We start from the raw sequence: 13,181 nt of genomic DNA, 5'->3' as shown, positions 1-13,181 counted from the left end.
ACATACCAGAAACAATTCCAGGTCTTACTGGAAACCCTGGTGGCATAGTGGTTAAGTGCTACGGCTGCTAACCAAGAGGTCAGCAGTTCGAACCCACCAGGTGCTCCTTGGAAACTCTATGGGCCAGTTCTACTCAGGGTCGCTATGAGTCGGAATCGACTTGACGGCAGTGGGTTTGGTTTGGTTTGGTTTTTGGTGATAAACTGTGGCACCCAACCTACAGAGAGGTTATATATATCTTGCTCAGGACTACAAAACTAAAGTGCCTAGATCTGAACTCTAGCTGTGTGGTGCCACATTTTTAGGCACCAAGGCCAGGGAACATGTCAATAGTGACTGGCCCCCTGGGGTGCAACAACTCTCAAAGTGGATCTACACACAGGGTTGAGAGGATGTAGATGAAACAAGATTGGCCATGAATTAGTAAATGCTCAATCTGTTGATGCGTCCATCGGTTTCACTGTACTTATTCTAAGGATTAGGTTTAAAATCTTCCCTTCATAAAATATTAAAAATGAAAGTCCTGATACCTGGACCCCACCACGGATGCCGGAAGCGATCCGGATAGTCCGCAAACAGCCCTCAAAGGTTCCCGCCCTACCTAACCCCTCTACAGCCACAAACCAGAGGTGGCCGACTGAGCCCCAACACTCAAGGCAGAAACAGACAGGGGGAAGGAAAATCAGCCACATGGACACCCACCCTACAACAGCTAGAGATCTCTGTCACAAAGCAGAGCGGATCCCTGTACCCAACAGACAAGCCGACCTGCCTCCACTCAGAAAACACTGCCTAGATGCAGGCCCCGACGGCGCAGCTCCCCACCACCGGAGAACACATCGCTGTCAGTCTCAGGCCAAAATCTCACTCACCCACTAAAAGCCCCAGGGACTCCAGGCCCCATAAAACTCTCCCACGACGCCCCGGGGATAACATACCAGTATCAAGCTCACCTCCAATCACCTAGCACCCCAACAACACACCAAGCCACAGCAGGCCCTGAGACACCGCCAACCCCCACCCTCCGCTCAACTACCACCTGGGACGGCCCCGGCCCCTCTGAAAACAAACTAACTTTGCCGAGTGCGCTAAGCCCTGGATGCCCGTCACGACCCGGAAATGCAGGACCAAGGAAGCGCTCCCCACAAAAACCCCGGGGTTTTATAGCCCTCGCCGCGCCCCCTCCAACAGGGGTCTCAGTCTCCTGGCCCCTGGCCGAACTCATCCCACAGCCCAAGTAACCCCGAGAATGCACGACCGGAGCAGCCCTCTCTACCCGGGAACTGTTTGTCCCTGACTAACCCCACCCGCTTCCAAAAAGAAACTCCAAGTTCCAGGTCGCTCCTGCTCCAGCCCCAACCCAGGGGCGGAAGGCCCTCGGAGCGCCCTGCAACTCAGGGAGTGAAGGTTGGGTCTCATTTACCCAACTTCCTCGCCCCCAAAGCGCGTCTAGAGCCGCGCCCCCTTCTCCTAAAATGGAGCGTCCGGAACCGAAGGCGCCGAACCGCCGACCGCAGACCCGCCCGCCGCCGGGCCCTCTCCCCTCCCGCCGAGCTCCACCTCGGGCCCTAACGCTGGCCCAACCTTTCCTGACCCTCCTTACCGCGGGGAAAAGACGCCCGGGGGTCGGGGACCCTGAGGGTCTCGCTCGGTCCCTCCACTCACCGGCCGCGGGACTCCCCCAGAACTACAGTCCCCAGAATCCTCGCGGCCTGCGGCTCCCATTGGCCGTCACAGGAGCGGCTTCTGAGCCACGCGGGTCACGGACCCGGACGACAGCCACTGGGGCGACAGCCTCTTCAAAAAAACAAAAACCCAGCGCCTCTTAGGTCTCTTCTTAAAATATCCATTCCGCAAACCCTAGAGGTGCCCGAGTGAGACTAGGAACAAGACACTTCCGGTTGGCGCGCATGCCCCGCCCGGGTCGCTGGCCGGCAAGCCGACTTTGACCGAACTTTTTCTGCTGAAGTGGAGCCGGGTTCCCTGGGCTTCGGCTCGGCAACATACACCCCACCAGCCGGGAACGCCATACACGCCTGGCCTCGTGCTGCCCCGCAGTCCTGTGATCGGCCTCATTTTCCTTACTGGGAACACACCTGGAAAGCAAAGCAGGCTCCCAAAGTCTCGGTGGAGCCCTTACCCGAAACTCCAGCGCTTCCCTCTGTCGTCATTCTCCCCTTGTCCAAGTCCTCAGCCTTTGTAGCAGATTCTCAGCCTGCTCAGGGAGAATGGACGCCTCACTCCCAGGTTGGAGCTTGGCTCCCTGCCCTTTTTTCCCAGGAACATTGCGGAGTTATCAGTATATATTAATGTTATAAATGGGCAAAACCGTTTTCACAGATAGGCTAGAAACTCTGATCCTACATTTCGAATTGTCTGTCTTAACAATCATTCTTACAAGTTTTCGTGAGGACAGTCAGGAGGGTCTTCGTTGGTCCAACAATTATTACTATTCAGTAAAAGATAAGAGTGGAAAGTACCTGGGTCTTTCGATGTGTTTATGATTTATGGGAAAAGTTCCCTAAAAGATGTTTTTCCAAGATTGTCCTAGCTATTGTCTTTATACTTCAGGGCCCGGTTGATGTATCCTTGGGAGTCCTTGTGAGTCCAGCTCTAGCTGGGTCACATCCTCTGTGCAAGGACAGAGAATAATGGCTCCAGTGTTATCTCCAGAGCAATTATAAGGTTACATGAAAATTAAATTGAACTTTCCCTGTTGCCAAAGGGAAAGATACCTTTTCCTCCATGGTTTCAGGAACCTACATACTCTATTTATAATTTCATTTATAAAATGTTCTTGTAGAGATGAAACTAAAGTGATGGAGGACAGATGTGTGGTTGCCAGGTAGGGTGGCCAGATATTACTACAAAGAGATTGAACTAGATGTTTGAGCTGAGGGAACAGTTCTGTATGCTGATTGTGGTCCAGGTTAAAAAGAATGAAGTTTAACCCCCTAACTCACATCATATACAAATATCAACTCAAAATGAATCACAGATCTAAAAGAGCTAACACGGTAACGCTCTTAGGACAAAATATATGGTTAAAAGTTTGTGACCTAGATTAGGCAATGGATTCTTAGATATGACACCAAAGCATAAGCAACAAAAGAAAAAATAGATAAATTAAAAAAAAAAATTAGGCTTCATCAAATGAAATATTTTTGTGCCTCAAAGGACACCATCCAGAAAGTGAAAAGATAATCCACAGAATGTCAGAAAGTATTTGAAAACTATATATCTGATAAGGGACTTGTATCTAGAATATATAAAGAAATCTTAAAATTCAACGTTAAAAAGGAAATAACCCAATTTAAAAAATAGGCAAAGAAAAGAAATGACCAATATGAATATGAAAAGACACTCAAAACCACAATGAGATACCACTTCACACCCACTGGAATGCATTTATTCAAAAAGATAAACAATAACAAGTGTAAGAAAACATACATTGCTGGTGGGAATACAAAATGGTGCGACTGCTACGGGAAACTGGTGGTGGTTCTCAAAAAGGTTTTCTTTCAGGGCACAAGTGGAAACTTCCAGGTCATTTATGCAGCACTTGAGCTTTGACTCGGAAGCCCTGAGTGAATATCTTTCTTTCACCAGTTTATCTAGTAAAAGTAGGACCAACCAACCAGCTTCCTTATACCTCTCATTATGATAAAATTGTAGAAAGGTATCACACATGCGATCACCCAGAGCCTCGTCTTTCACCAATACCTGGCCTATTGGTGGTTCTATTTTGCATATTTGAATTGCCACCTCATGCCATGTTTAGTAGTGGCCTCTTTACTACTGGAAGGAGAGTCATCAACATCTTTAAGACCAATCAGACTTGAGGAAAAATTTAGACAACTCATCCTGACAATTTTGTTTCTCTAGAACCACTCTCGGTACCAAATGTCTTAGGTTGGTTTCTGTAGATAAGCAAAACCATTAAAGCATATAAACATATATATATATATATATATGCAGAGAGAGAGATTTTTTATCAACGATATTGTTCACATGGTTGTAGACATTGGACCATCCAACGTTTGTGGGTCAGGTTAGTGGCCTCTCCTGATTCAAGTAGCTGCAGAGGCTTGCGAACACAAGACTGGCAGGTCAGAGAGCAGGGCTATTGCTCACAGGCTGCGAAGATTGATGAATGCCAACATCGGCAGGCAAGACTGCTGGTAAGCTGCTATCTCAAGTCCAGGAACTGGAGGTCAGATGAACATGAGCCAGCTACAGGATCCAAAATGAGCAAAAGTCCACAAGCCTTGCCAGAACGTCTGCTTATATTTGGATGCAGTCCACACGCTCAGGGAAACTCCCTTTCAACTGATAGGCCGTTCACAGCAGATCCCATCATGGGGGTGATGACATATCAAACACCAACAGGGAAATGATCACAACATTACACAATTGGAAAAACACTGAGAATCATGGCCCAGCCAAGCTGACACGCAATCTTAACCATCACAAAGAGTAAATAAAACTTAAATTGAATATTCCTTGTTGCCAAAAGGGGAAGACACCTTTTCCTTCATAGTCTCAGGAGATTATGTACTGTATTATTCCATTCATAGAATATTCTCAGAGAGACAAAGTGATGCAGAACAGATCTATGGCTGCCAGGGAGGGTGGCTAGGTATTACTACAAAGGGATTGAACAATTGTTCTCTATTCTAATTGTGGTGGAGGTTAAACGATTGAAGTTGAACCCTTACCTCACATAGCAGAGAAACCAATTCAAAATGAATCACAGATCTAAATCCAGGAGATAAGATGGTAGCGCTCTTAGAAGAAAACATAGGGTTAAATCTCTGTGACCTCATTTAGGCAATGGATTATGAGATACAACACCAAAGTATAAGTAACAAAAGAAAAACATAGATAAATCAGAGTTCATCAAATTACTTTTTTTCTTCAAAGGACACCATCCAGAAAGTGAAAACACAATTCCCAGAATGTGAGAAAGTACTTGAAAATGAAATATCCGATAATTTCTACTTGTATGTAGAATATATAAAGAAATCTTAAAATTTAATGTTAAAAAGCAAATACTCCAATTAAAAAATGGGCAAATAATTTAAATACACATTTCTCCAAAGAAAATGGACAAATGACCAATAAAGATATGAAAAGATACACAAAACCACACTGAGATACAACTCTATACCCACTGGAACATCTTTATTCAAAAAGAAAAACAATAAAAATGTGTGGAAACCTCATATATTGCTGGTCGGAATACAAAATAGTTCAGCTGCTATGAAAAACATTTTGGCGGCTCTTAAAAAGTTCAGTACAGACTTATATAACCCAGCAATTCTACTCCTAGGTATATGTGCAAGAGAATTGAAAACACATTATAGTCGATCAAATTGTATCCCTTCAAATTTCATGTCCACCCATAACCTCAGAATGTGACCTTATTTAGAATTAGGGGCATTGTAGGGAAGGCTCTCAAGAACAAGTCATACTGAATTTAGGGTAGAACTTAAATCCAGTGACTGACATCAATATGCGATGAGGGCAAGGCATAAGCAACAACACAGAGAAGAAGAGCATGTGAAGACAGAGGCAGAGTCTGGAGTTCCGCTGGCACAAGCCAAAGAACTCCTGGAACCACCAGAAGTTGGAAGAGTCAAGGAAGTATTCTCCCCTAGACCCTTCAGAGGAGCATGGCCCCTCCTCCACCTTGATTTCAGATCTCTAGACTCCAAAAGTGTGAGAGAATAAATTTCTGTTGTTTTAAGCCACCCAGGTTGTGGTACTTTGTAGATGAATGCACATATACCCAAGGAAACCCTTGTACACACATGTTCATAGCAGCACTATATATGATAGCCAAAAACTGAAAACGACCCAAATGTCCATCAACTGATGGATGGATAAACAAAATGTGGTATATACACAAACAATGGAATACTATTCAGCCATAAAAATAACGAAGTACTACTTCATGCTGCAACATAGATGAACAATGAAAACATGGTCATCTACAATGAATGACCCAGACACCAAACACTATGTATGACTCCATTTATATGAAATGTCCAAGATAGGCAAATCCATAGAGATGGAAAGCAGATTAGTGGTTGTCAGAGTCTAGAGCAGAGGGAGTGGGGAATGGAAAGAGACTGCTTATACTTATAAAGTTTATTTTTTAGTACAGAAAATGTTCTGGAGTTAGATTATGGTAATGGTTGCACGTGGAGTCGCCAAGAGGTTGATCTGACTTGAAGACAGCTAACAACGATGATGGCACAGAAGGCAGTGGTGGTTCAGGGGCAGAATTCTTGCCCTGCATTCGTGTGAACTGGGTTCCACTCCCGGTCAAGGTCCCCGAGAGCAGCCACCACCCATCTGTCAGTGGAGGATTGCATGTAGCTATGATGCTGTACAGGATTCAGTGAAGCTTCCAGACTAAAACAGACTAGGAAGAAGGGCCTGGGGATCTACTTAAAAAATCAGTAAGGAAAATCCTGTTGATCACAGTGGTTCAATACCATTGTGCTCGGGTCACCATGAGCAGCTAACAATAATGTTTACACAACTCTGTGAATAAACTAAAGACCATTGAATTTTACGCAATAAGAGAACTTTTATTATGTGTGGATTATGCCACAATAAAGCTGTTAATTAAAAAGTAAGACTAATTAGACCTCAGATCTTCTCCCTCACTCCTATAAACCAAAAACCAAACCTAGTGCCATCGAGTCGATTCCGACTCATAGCAACCCTATAGGACAGAGTAGAACTGCCCCGTAGAGTTTCCAAGGAGCGCCTGGCGGATTTGAACTGCCGACTCTTGGGTTAGCAGCTGTAGCACTTAACCACTACACCACCTCACTTCTATAGATGATTCAAATTTGACTCTCTGGAGGGCCTGAAGATGTGAATCGCCCATCCAGTAAAAATCTTTCTCTCCACCCCAAAGTGTGTACTTGAATACCCGGGCATTCTGGTTTATCAGTGGTAACTTGCTAGGAAGAGTGAGCTTTAGCAACAGGTAGAATTCAAAGCAGCCAAGGGAAACTGTTAGTTGTATACTGTTTGGGATTTCCTGCCTTGGACTCTGCTACAACTCCACTAAGTTATCCCCAAACTGTGGTTCGTGACTGATTACACACAGCAGCCTGGGGTTGTTGCTGCTCTGTGGCATGTAGGAGGAGAGGCCATTCTGTTCATGAAGTCAAATGGGACAGAGAGAGCCCAGCAGAGGCCAGAAGTAGAACAGCCAACAGGGTGGATGTAATGTTCCTACCACCACGTTACTCATTAAAGTAGTAACACCCAGTAAGAAGGTTTTTAGCAGGCGTATGGAAGGAAGTTCAAATCCACCAGGCACTCCTTGGAAAATCTATGGGGCAGTTCTACTCTGTCCTATAGGGTCGCTATGAGTCAGAATCGACTCGATGGCACTGGATTTTGGGTTATGGAAGGACAGGAGGAAAGAAGTTGGTCCATGTAGTGGTAATCTGGGGCCTAGAGGTGCTACCAGCCTGAGCACTGAGCTGTGAGCACAGAGACAGAGGGGCAGGAATTCAGTGCAGAGTGGTCAGGGTAACAGAGATACCCCTCCTCACTCTTCAGACCTTGAGGGTGTTGAGGTTACAGACACATTATCTTGCTCAGCCCCCAAAGGGCCCTTGCAAGAATAGCAGCAGAATGACCTCCACCTAACACAGGAAGGGGGTCCCTAAGTAGTGCAAACAGTTGAGCACTCCACGGCAAAACGAAAGGTTGGAGGTTTGTGTCTACCCAATGGCAACTTGGAAGAAAACCCTGGCAATCTACTTCCAGGGAAATCATCCATTAAAACATTAAAAACCCTACGGGATTCTGAACGATGGTGGCACGAATAGGCCATTGTTTCTTCCCTCTCACACAAGAAAGAAAGAAAGAAAGAAAAGAAAGAAAGAAAGAAAGAAAGAAAAGAAAGAAAGGAAAGAAAGAAAGAAAGAAAGAAAGAAAGAAGAAAGAAAGGAAAGAAAGAAAGAAAGAAAGAAAGAAAGAAAGAAGAAGAAAGAAAGAAAGAAAGAAAGAAAGAAAGAAAGAAAGAAAGAAAGAAAGAAAGAAAGAAAGAAAGAAAGAAAGAAAGAAAGAAAGAAAGAAAGAGAAAGAAAGAAAGAAAGAAAGAAAGAAAGAAAGAAAGAAAGAAAGAAAGAAAGAAAGAAAGAAAGAAAGAAAGAAAGAAAGAAAGAAAGAAAGAAAGAAAGAAAGAAAGAAGAAAGAAAGAAAGAAAGAAAGAAAGAAAGAAAGAAAGAAAGAAAGAAAGAAAGAAAGAAAGAAAGAAAGAAAGAAAGAAAGAAAGAAAGAAAGAAAGAAAGAAAGAAAGAAAGAAAGAAAGAAAGAAAGAAAGAAAGAAAGAAAAATAAATGACACTCATTTTTGAGGAATTCTGAATCAGGAAGAGAGAAAAGCAACAGGAAACCGTAGACAGGCAAGAATGAACAAATGAACAAGTCGAGTATGACAGGAAAATCACTTCTTCCACCGTCCTTACCCATCCCCACCAGCCAAGTGGGCACAGGTTGCTGTGAACCAGGAAGTGGCCCCAGCAAAGAGACTGCTTCCCTAACCACTACACACTGTAGCTGAACAAAGAGACAGGAACCAAAGCTCCCACTCTAAAATCAATAAGACAGACCTCTCAGAGGTCCCTTTGGAGGGTTTCAGCACCTCCCCCACCTGGAAACCTTAGCAGCAAGGTTTTTGCAAATGGGTACAGAAGGTGTCCTGTGTTGGAGTTGGCTTTCAGAAGCAACACTCTACCTGCCTCCTAGCACACGCCTAGCTCATACCACTGTAATCAATGGGACAGACATTCCAGGGGGACAGTTTGGGTCTGTCTGCTCCCCCTTCTGGTTGGTGCTAAGGACTATTGCCTGTGTGTTAGAAAGCAGGCATCTTGAGTACAGACTACACCCACAGTCACCATACTACTGTGGGTGAGGCTCTGAGAGCAACAAGGCACACCTCTTTGGGGGTCTGTTTGGAGAATGAGAGCCCCTCCCCCACCCAGATGCTGTCAACTGCAAGACTGCTGTGAACTGCTACAGAAGACACTCTGCAGTAGTCTATTCCCACAGTCAGCACACTACCTGCTTCCCTGCACATCCCATGGCTCAGTCCTCTGAAATCAACAGGATCAGACCTCCTTGGGTATTAATTTGGGTTAATCTGTTACCACTTCTGGTCAGCACTTAGGACTTCTGACTGAGGCTACTGTATGGTAGGAAGCAGGTGTTTGAGTGGAGGCTGCACTCGAAGCCAACAATCTACGGGATGGGGGGTAGGTTCTGAGAGCAACAAGGCAGACCTTTCCGGAGATCCAATTGAAGTGTGGCACCACCTCCCCCACCTGGTAATTGTTTGTTGTTTCAAATTGCTACAGAAGGTCCCTGCAGTAGAGTCTGCTCCCATAGTCAGCGCTCTTATCTCCTGTCCTGTGCACCCCATAGGTCTGACTTCGGAAGCCAACAAGACAGAACTCTTTGGGGACTAGTTCAGGTCTGTCTGCTCCACTTTGCAGTTGGTGTTGAGGACCGCTGATGGAAGCTGCTGTGTGGTAAGCAGACTTTTTTAGTGGAGGCTACACCCAAAGTCAACATACTTCGGGGTAAGCTCTGAGAGCAACAGTGCAGACCCTCCATGGGGGTTCATTTGGAGTGTGACAACCCCTCCTCCACCAGGTAACTGATAGAACTAACTACAGAAGGATCCCTAAAGTGGAATCAGAAGACAAGTCATCTAAGTGGAGACTGCTCCCAAAACTACCACAGGGCCACTGGGGCTCTAGAACCAACAAGAGATGGGTAACTCATCTAACTGAAGACCAGACGAGTTGAGGGATGACATCAAGGACATCATACATGAAGAAAGTCAAAGGTTATTAAAAAGACAGGAAAAAAAGAAAAGACCAAAATCGATTTTAGAAGAGTCTCTGAAACTCGCTCTTCAATGTAGAGTAGCTAAAGCAAATGGAAGAAATGTTGAAGTAAAAGAGCTGAAGAGTCGATTTGAAAGGGCAACTCGAGAAGACAAAATGAAGTATTATAATGAAATGTGCAAAGAGCTATAGTTAGACAACCAAAAGGGAAGAACACAGTCAGCATTTCTCCAGCTGAAAGAACCGAAGAAAAAATTCAAGCTTTGAGATGAAGGATTCTATGGGGAAAATATCGAACAACAAAGGAAGTAACAAAAGAAGAAGGAAGGAATTTAGAGTCACTGAACAAAAAAAATTTGTTCAATGTTCAACCATTTCAGGAGGTGCCATATGATCAGGAACTGATAGCATTGAAGGAAGAAGTCCAAGCTGCACTTGCACTGAAGGCATAGTAAAAAGAAACAAAGCTCCAGGAATTGACTGAATACCAATTGATGTGTTACAAAAAATGGATACATTGCTAGAAGTGCTCACTCATCTATGCCAAGAAATTTAGAAGACAGCCACCTGTCCAGGAAACTGGAAGAGATCTATATTTGTTCGATGCCAAAGAAAGGGGATCCAACAGAATGGGAAAATTTTTAAACAATAATATCACATACCAGTAAATTTTTGCTGAAGATAATTCAAAAATGGTAGCAGTAGGACATCAACAGGAAACTGCCAAAAATTCAAGCAAGATTCAGAAAAGGATATGGAACAAACGGTAGCATTGCTGAAGAGAGATGCATCTTGGCTGAAAAGAGAGGATACCAGAACAATGTTTACCTGTGTTTTATTGACTATGCAAAGGCATTTGACTGTGTGGATCATAACAAATTATGGATAACATTGTGAAGAATGGGAACTCCAAAACACTTAATTGTGCTAATGTGGAACCTGTATGTAGAGCTAGAGGAAGTCATTCAAACTGAGCAAGGGGATACTGTGTGGTTTAAAAATCAGGAAAGGTGTGCACCAGGGTTGTATCCTTTCACCACACATATTCAGTCTTCGTGCAGAGCAAATAATTCAAGATGCTGTACTATATGAAGAAGAACGTGTCATCAGCATTGGAGGAAAACTCATCAGGCAGCAATAAGCAGATGACACAACCTGCTTGCTGAAAGTGAAGAAATCTTGAAGTATTTACTGACGAAGTATAAAGACTACAGCCTTCAGAATAGATTACAATTTACCATTAAAAAAAAATCCTCACAACTGATTCAATAAATATTATAATGATAAATGGCAAAAATATTGAAGTTTTTAAGGATTTCTTTTTATTTGGATCCACAATCAATAACCATGGAAACAGCAATCGAGAAAAGAAACACCATATTGCACTGCGCAACCAACCAAAACCAAACCCAGTGCCATCGAGTCAATTCCCACTCATACCAACCCTATAAAGCTGCTGCAAAAAGACCTCTTTTAAGTGTTGAAAAGCAAAGATGTCACTTTGAAGACTAAGGGGCGCTTGACCCGAGCCATGGTCTTTTCATTTGCCTCAAAGCTGGACAATGAATAAGGAAGACCAAAGATGAATCGACACATTTGAATTGTGGTGTTGGCAAAGAATGTTAAATACACCATGGACTCCCAAGAGAATGGTGGAGCCCTGGTAGCACAGTGGTTAAGAGTCCAGCTGCTAACCAAAATATTGGCAGCTCGAATCCACCAGCCATTCCTTGAAAACCCTATAGGGCAGTTCTACTCTGTCCTATAGTGTCACTATGAGTCGCAATCAATTTGACAGCAATGAGTTTGGGTTTGTTTTATTTGGCCAAAACAATGAGCCAATCTATCTAGGAGGAAGTACAGCCAGAATAATGCTCCTTAGAATTGAGCATGGTGACACTTTGTCTCACATACTTTGGATATGTTATCAGGAGGGAACAGTCCCTGGAGATCGACATCATGCTTGGTAAGATAAAAAAAAAAGATAGTGAAAAAAATGAAGACCTTGACTAGGTGGATTGATAGGGTGTCTGCAACAATGCACTCAAACATAGCAATGATTGTGAGGATGGCACAGGACTGGACGTTGTTTCGTTCTGTTGTACATAGGGTCGCTTTGAATCACAACCAACTTGACAGCACCTAACAATTACAATAAAATTTCAATGACCCAACAAAAATTCTAAGATACATGGAGGAAAGAAATGATGGCCAATCCAAATGAGCATGATGAAGGAGTGAAAGTGTGTCTTTGGAAGACCAAAAAATGAAAAGAATGGAATTATGCAATACAACAATGTTAACCTTAATTAAAGAGATAAGGGAAAACAGACAGAGATCTAAAAGAAATAAGGGAAACAATGCAAGAAGAATTTGAGGATCTGAAAAAAAAAAAGAAACCAAACAGAAATACTGCAGCTGTTAGAGACAATAACTGAAATGAGTAACACAGTGAAAGGATTTAACAAGAGATTTAATCACAGAAAAGAAAGAATCAGCAAATTAGAGGATAAGACAGTCAAAATTTCAACGGCTTAAGAGCAACAAGAACAGAGGCTCAAGAAGGATGAGCACACTTTAATGGAATTACGGGACAATAATAAGAGACCTAATATATCCATCATGGGAATTCAAGAAGGAAATGAGAGAAAGTGACAGAAAGGATATTTGAAGAAACAATGACAAAATTTTCCAAACCTGACAAGGACATGGATCTACAAATACAAAAAGCTCAAAGAACCTCAAGCAGGATAAACCCAAAGAGATCTACACCAAAACATATCATAGTTAGGCTCTCAAAAAGTAAAGAGAAAGTGAGAATCCTGAAAGCAGTGAAGAGAATCAAACAGTCACATACAAATGATCACCAATAAGAGTGAGTGCTGACTTCTCTTCAGAAACACTTAAGGCCAGAAGGCAATGAAACAATATATTTAAAGTGCTGAAACTAAAACAAAACGAAACAAACTATGGGCCAAGAATATTATACCAGGCAAAACTGAACCTTTAGGAATGAGGGTGAAATCAAAACATTTCAAGACAAAAAGGACTTGAGAGACTTCATATCCACCAGACCTGCCCTACAAGAGATACTAACAGGAGTTCTGTAGAGGGAAGGGAAAAGACACTGGAAAGTAATTCAAAACCATACATGCAAAGAAAGAGTCATAAAAAAGGGAACTGCATGGACAAGCATAATGGCTAGTAGTAAGTATTCATGCTTAATAATTCTAACTGTTTTGACCTTCATGCTTTTAAATAACGAATGTATAAAAAGTAAGGACAAAATTAT

At 43.1% G+C, this 13,181-nt stretch overlaps 1 protein-coding gene across 8 annotated transcripts in view; it reads right to left on the bottom strand.

The window, feature by feature from the left end:
- LOC126067740 (zinc finger protein 343-like) overlaps positions 1-13,181 on the bottom strand; it is a 213,047-nt gene that overhangs the window by 65,304 nt on the left and 134,562 nt on the right. Inside the window, exon 1 of one of the 8 annotated variants that reach the window (XM_049869926.1) lies at positions 1,604-1,860. The exons of the other annotated variants lie outside the window; for them this stretch is intronic. The gene's annotated coding sequence lies outside the window, so the exon portion shown is untranslated. Of the gene's footprint in view, positions 1-1,603; positions 1,861-13,181 lie in introns of those variants that run through there. 8 annotated transcript variants of the gene reach the window in all.

The sequence above is a fragment of the Elephas maximus genome, chromosome 25 (genome assembly GCF_024166365.1).
Source record: "Elephas maximus indicus isolate mEleMax1 chromosome 25, mEleMax1 primary haplotype, whole genome shotgun sequence".
Classification (NCBI taxonomy): domain Eukaryota; kingdom Metazoa; phylum Chordata; class Mammalia; order Proboscidea; family Elephantidae; genus Elephas; species Elephas maximus.
Note: the sequence above shows the minus strand (reverse complement) of the source record. Positions and strands in the feature narration are given on the sequence as shown.